This window comes from Trachemys scripta, chromosome 2 (assembly GCF_013100865.1).
Source record: "Trachemys scripta elegans isolate TJP31775 chromosome 2, CAS_Tse_1.0, whole genome shotgun sequence".
NCBI lineage: Eukaryota > Metazoa > Chordata > Testudines > Emydidae > Trachemys > Trachemys scripta.
In genome coordinates, this window is record NC_048299.1 from 53,682,811 (window position 1) to 53,688,792 (window position 5,982).

General features: G+C 38.5%; 1 long non-coding RNA gene across 1 annotated transcript; it reads right to left on the reverse strand.

The window, feature by feature from the left end:
• Positions 1-982: 982 nt before the first annotated feature.
• On the reverse strand, positions 983-4,421 carry LOC117871536. The gene is made up of 3 exons (XR_004644266.1): positions 4,233-4,421; positions 2,679-2,946; positions 983-1,468 (listed from the first exon to the last, which is right to left on the reverse strand). It is a non-coding gene; the product is annotated as an uncharacterized LOC117871536 (long non-coding RNA).
• Between the last annotated feature and the right edge of the window lie 1,561 nt (positions 4,422-5,982).

Consider the following 5,982-nt stretch of genomic DNA (forward strand, 5'->3'; position numbering starts at 1 on the left):
TTGTTTATTCTCCGGACAGGCAAGGTCAGACTCTGATTAGATGTGGTCTGTACCGGGAGTCCTCAGACTTACGATGCCCAACTTACATCGGATGCCACTTACGACACTTTTCAATTGACTGCCTGTTTCGCCCCTAGGATTTGCATAAAGTTCGCTTGAAATCAATTCCTGGTTGCATTATACTGCTATGGAGCTGGAAGGGGTCACTTCTGATTGGCTTCGAGGCAGCAGGGCAGCTTGTTTCTGAGTAGGGTTGCTGCTTGTTTTTGACTGGGTCCCAGCCCCGGGCTCAGCTAATCAGAAAGCTTGAACAGTGATTGGCTGAGGCTTAGCACGTGTGCCGTTCTCCCTGGCTTTCTGAGCCTGTGTTGCTGGCATTCTGAGCAGCATATGTGAGTTTCTATGTTCATTTGAATGCTGTTTACAAAATACAGTGTACAGTAAATACATTGATGTTGCAACATTAATCATCTATAATTCATTTAGTACAAAAATCTGGGTTATTGTGGTGAAAATAGTGTATCAAGCCTTGGCTCAGGAACCAATCCCCCGTTCATACCATTGAGTCCTATGGGAAAAGCAGTTTCAACTTACAACCTTTTGACTTACAATGCAATTCTGAGGAACGAATTGGGTCGTAAGCCCGAGGACTCCCTCTATAGCGTTTCCTTTAAATTAAAGAGTGGGACTACTTCTTAAGAACAGAGACTAGAATAGTTGGGCCAGACGCTACACATGCAAAGGAATGTGTGTCCATATTCTAACAGCCGGTGGAAGTGTAGTGTCCAGGTGTGAGTCATCTACTTAGTAGGGATGTGTGTAAGTCTAACTAGAACTCAAAAGAATTGCTTGGCCAGAGAAATGATGCTGACCAACAGTGTATACTGACACCTCAGGGAACTGGTGATGTCTTCAGCAGAACCTTGCTGGAAAACTAAGTCCTTAGAGAAAATTTGGTAGAACAGTAGAAATTCTTCTAGACTACGCTTCAATAGAAAAGGGATGTGGAAGAGTCTCAGGATTTTAACAGAATCTCCTGGAATGCAAACAGGGCCATTCTTTTAGTTCTAGAATGTTTATGTGAAGCCATAACTCAGCAAACATTCCCATATGCTCTACCATCAGACAGACTTGCATCTGTTGTTATAACAGCCCAGTGACACAAAGCTCCCCTTTAAATGATTCATGTCTTGAAGCCACTGTGACAGAAAGCTTTCCTTGGAGAAGAATACCTATCAGTTTGTCCAAGCTGGTTCTGAGATAATACAGTGATGAGCTCAACTGTTGCCTAAAACAAAAAGAGAGAGAGATGGATTTGCTATGGTTGACTCTCACTTGCAGAAAAAAGAGTTGTGAATCTGAAGCCAGAAGCAAGCCAAGGGGAGAGCCTGAAAGCAGGATATAAGAAGACTAAGCAGCTATATTTCCTGTTGGTCCTTGAGCACGAGGGGATTTTTCCAAGGCGTATCTGCTGGAACAACGTAACACGGTTATTTTGTTGAGCGCTATTCACCAAATCAAGACTTTTGCAAGATTACTTGGTGTGCTACTGTTAGCAAAACCATAATTCTATTTAAAAATTGGAGAAAATCTTTGTCTATGTATTGTAGATATTTGGATACATTATCTAATAATATGAAGGGACTGTAAGAGAAAGCTTGTGCGGAAGATAAAAATACTCAGATGTCATTTTATAAGTGTTATAGACTATGCCAGGTGAAAACAGAATTTGTAGAATATCACCAGCTGTGCATACCTTTTTTTCCCAAGATGTGTTGTTGCCCTGTGTTGGAACAATGATTTTCCTGGAAAACTTAAGTTTAGCCTAATTCATCACAGGGGCAGTAGCCCCCTCAGTTTTAGCTCCTTTGTAGAAAGAGAGGGCATTAGCTTGAGCTGCTCAGTCACATTTCAGCATGTCACAGGTAGATCTCTGAGAGCCAAATGCCTAGCCTGGCTAGGTACTTCCTCTTGCGGGCAGTCTGTTCTACGTATTCAGGCTCATTTTGACCCATATTAAGGAGCAGTAATTACAGATGAATGTGAGGTAACCAACAGGTCCAGGTTAGTGGTATATGGAAATCTCTCAGTGAGCTGATTAAAGAGTTGCTTTAAAGCATGAAGACTGTCAGTAAGAGCTTTTCCACTGACTTCAGTGGGCTTTGGATCAGACCCTCAAATAGTAGTCCATGATATTTATGGAAACAATCGAAGATAGGGGAATTATGGTATTTGTTTATTATTAATTAGCCCAGAAGCTGCAATTAGGATCAAGATCCTGTTGTGCTAGCTGCTGTACAAATACATATGAAGACATGCTCCATACACTGAAGAACTTACAATTTAAGAGAGAAAAGTAAGAACAACTTTAGCTTTGACCAGTGGTGATAAACAGATTTTACCCTTTACTGTCATCTTCTTTTAATCAAATGCCTCCTTAAACTGCCTTTCCCTTTCATCTAGATATGTTACACTTGGTGCTGGTATTTCTTTTTCAGAAAGCCAGACAAGCCTATACTACTGAAGACCAGAGGCAGGCATGCAACATGTGCCGACAGGTTACACCAATGATAATAATTATCACAACCACAATATTGTTAAGCTAGTGAAGTTAATCTGACATTATCAAGGATAGTTTGTGTAGTGTTAGTATGACATATAATCCAAGAGAATCATACCATATTATAAACTTTATGTATGCAGCACTAGGAAAACCTCTTTGCAACCTTCTGATCCAAGTTTACTATTAGTGTGGTGATCCTTTTCTCCAGAGTTATTTCACAGTGTGAATATATTGTACCAGCAGTAAGGCTGATCTGGTATGATGTGTACTTGTTGGCTTGGATTTTTTTCTATTCATTTTGTAGGGCAGGCTTTTGTATGTATTTAACAATAACACCACCTTTTAGATTTCTGCATGGCTGAGATAGTGTCTCGGGCAAAGACCTATAGGATTAAAATAAAAATAGAAAAGGGTTCAAAATGACATCATGTTTTATGCACTCAAGACGTGACCACAAATAACCTACAATAACCTTTAAAATTAGTTTTTTCCTGACTTCATAAAACAATATTTCATTTGGCAGGCCCTTGCTGGCAAGCACTTTGAACAGTTCTATTTGTTTTCTGTAACCAGGAAGACACAACCAGTGTTTTCACATAGGCTTCCTTCAGAACTGTGGTTTTGCCATTTTCTGCCTCTTTATTACTGCCTGCTGCTGTTGAATGTTTTTCTTTGGGATGTTTATTAAGAACAAGACTCTGAATAAAAACACCCATCCATATAACAATACTAGTGGGTCTCTCCCACTGTAATATTGCTGTACTGAAAACACAGAAATTGATACTATGATCTAGAATGATCTGATTGCTTTATTCTGAAGTTATGCAACAACATCCAACTGGGCACATGTATATTATGAGAAACTGGTGGAAATAGGGACATATGTCCTTTGATCCATTAACCAAAACCAAGATTTAGAAATCCAGCATAATTTACAATATGGTATAAACTGGAGAAAAAGGTTATATCTAGTCACTGAACTGAAACACAAAATAAATAATAAGAGCTTGATTTAAAGAAAATTAGGACTGTCACAAATAACAAGAACCACACTTTGTTTCTAATGCATTCCAATCTATAATTAGTTAATATTTTGAATTGCCACCAATGGTTGTCCTTATAATGAGAACCACAAATGGAAGGTTGTTTGTTTGATAGTGCCTCCCGTTAATAAACATGTTTGCATTCCCAGGGATGAGGATGCTCTGAATTTCATTATTGTGAGCTCTGAGGCTGAGGGGAATTTTACAATTAGCTGAGGAGGTGTCTCACTTTCGCGAGTGCTCTGGGTATTTTATTTTTTAAATTTCACACAATATTTTTATTCACTACATTTTGAGATATTAAATAATGAGCATTTTCCAGTATAAATACCATAATATAGCAAACATTTCCCCAAAATTATTATACTTATGAAAAGAGGGGATATATTTAGTAAAGAATATCAAATCCATCCATTTACTAAGGATGAAAATTTCAGCTACTGTACATAGTTCTGACTTCCTAGTAATTTCTCTTTCTGATGTACAGTATGCAGCTTGAGCGAAAAAGGAAAGTTCTAATAATTGAACTTGCTCTATTGACCTAACCAAAATTAACTGGTTATGCAACAATGTAGCTGTCCATGTAAAAACAGGAAGTCAGATTTCCCCAAGTAATCCTTATTCACCATGAGAAAAACAGCTGGTGCTCTCCCTTTACATGCAAGTCTGTAGGGCATGGATAAAAGGAGGAATACTTCTGATATCCTTTTTTTTAAATGGGTGTTTTTTTTCCAATGGAAGTTTTCCAGAATTCAGTTCCTGAGAGGTAGGGCCCCAAGACAGTCTGGTCAAAATAGTTGGAGTTATATCATTGTAAGGAGAAGGCTGTGAAAATGAACAAAGAAGCCAATCAGTGTAACACGAATAACACTCCCCTACCTCCAAAAAGAAAAATAATAAAGGAAGCATATGCTTTTTTCCCCCTAAGAAGAATTAATAAGAAGAATACTCCCTTAAAAGCAACAATATCCACCATTTCAGAATCAGAGCTTTTGTGTCACTGTTTTTCAGTAGTTATGCTACATTTCCCCTGGTCCACTGCTGGGATTTTTTATTTTTTATTTTGCTACGCATGCTCGCACATCTGCTCCACATGTGTGATCAGCGACTAGATTTTTTGAGCTGAACGTCCTGTTAAATGGACAGAGTGGGCAGATCAGTCCTTTGAGAGCAGAGAATCTGCCTCTGGTGGATTGCCGCCAAATGCAATAGTGTAATAAAGAAAAGAAATCTGCTTATTCGAATTGCTCTGAAATGAGCTGTGTCCTCTCCTAAAATACCATATGGTTATGATCCCTGGAGGTATAGTCCATAACACCTAGGTCTGGCAGACTATGTTTGATGGTTGTAAATGTCTCTGCAGTCAGACTGTGGGGAAGGCAAGATAATTAAAGAGAATGAGAGGTGAAACAATTGCACTCGTCTACCCTTTAACCAAGTGAAATCTCATTGTTCTAGAGGAGGAGACTGATCATTTTGTTGTAATCGACAAATACGTCTCTGCTATTATTTAAAAAACTGTCTCAGGCATGAACTACAAAATATCATCTTGGTGCCCGATCCTCAGAGGGTATAAATTGGCCGAGAGTCACTGAACTCAGTGGAGTTATGCTGAGTGCACCAGCCGAGGATCTGGCTCTTTCTGTTTTATTTTAAGTAGCAGGAGGAGATGCTTTGTGGAAAATTGTGTAAAAAAGACTGAAGTGTGCTGTGCAGTACATATGCAAGGCAAAATACAGGTTCCTTAATCAAACCACACAAATGGCTGCTAACAGATGTATAAAGTAACAAGAGAAATTAACTTCTCAGTTTTGGCCATTATACCAATAAATATAATAATTTCATGTGGTCCATCGGCCATGCTAAAGAGTCTGTGCAGACGAATAAGGTTATTTTATGGTGTTGCATTAAAAATATAAAATAATGTAATGTTTTGGTGAACTGATCTGCTACTATCCTGTTCTAGGCATAGAAGGGGAAAAGTGAATAGCTAGTTTTATAAGCAAAAAGCACAGCATTGATATCACTAATTTAATTTGATTCATCTTCATCATAGCTGTAAAGCAGCAAACACCACAAGTCAGCTCTAGATAAACACAGCGCTTCATTTTATTTTTCTTTTAAAACTTTCAAATATATCTATAACTGGGGACAGTTTGTTTGGACAGGTACAAATCCTACCACTTTCTGAGGCAGGGCTTTGTGGGGCCCCTGCTTTTGGAAAGTGCCTAGCATTTTTGAGTGCTACTAAAATAATAGTAGTAACTGGGGATGATGATAAAGATGAACGTCAGTCAGCTTGCATTCTAATATAAATATGGCTTCCCTGGGCTTTGAAATTGACCTTGACATTTGCAAATTCAGAATTGCCATAAA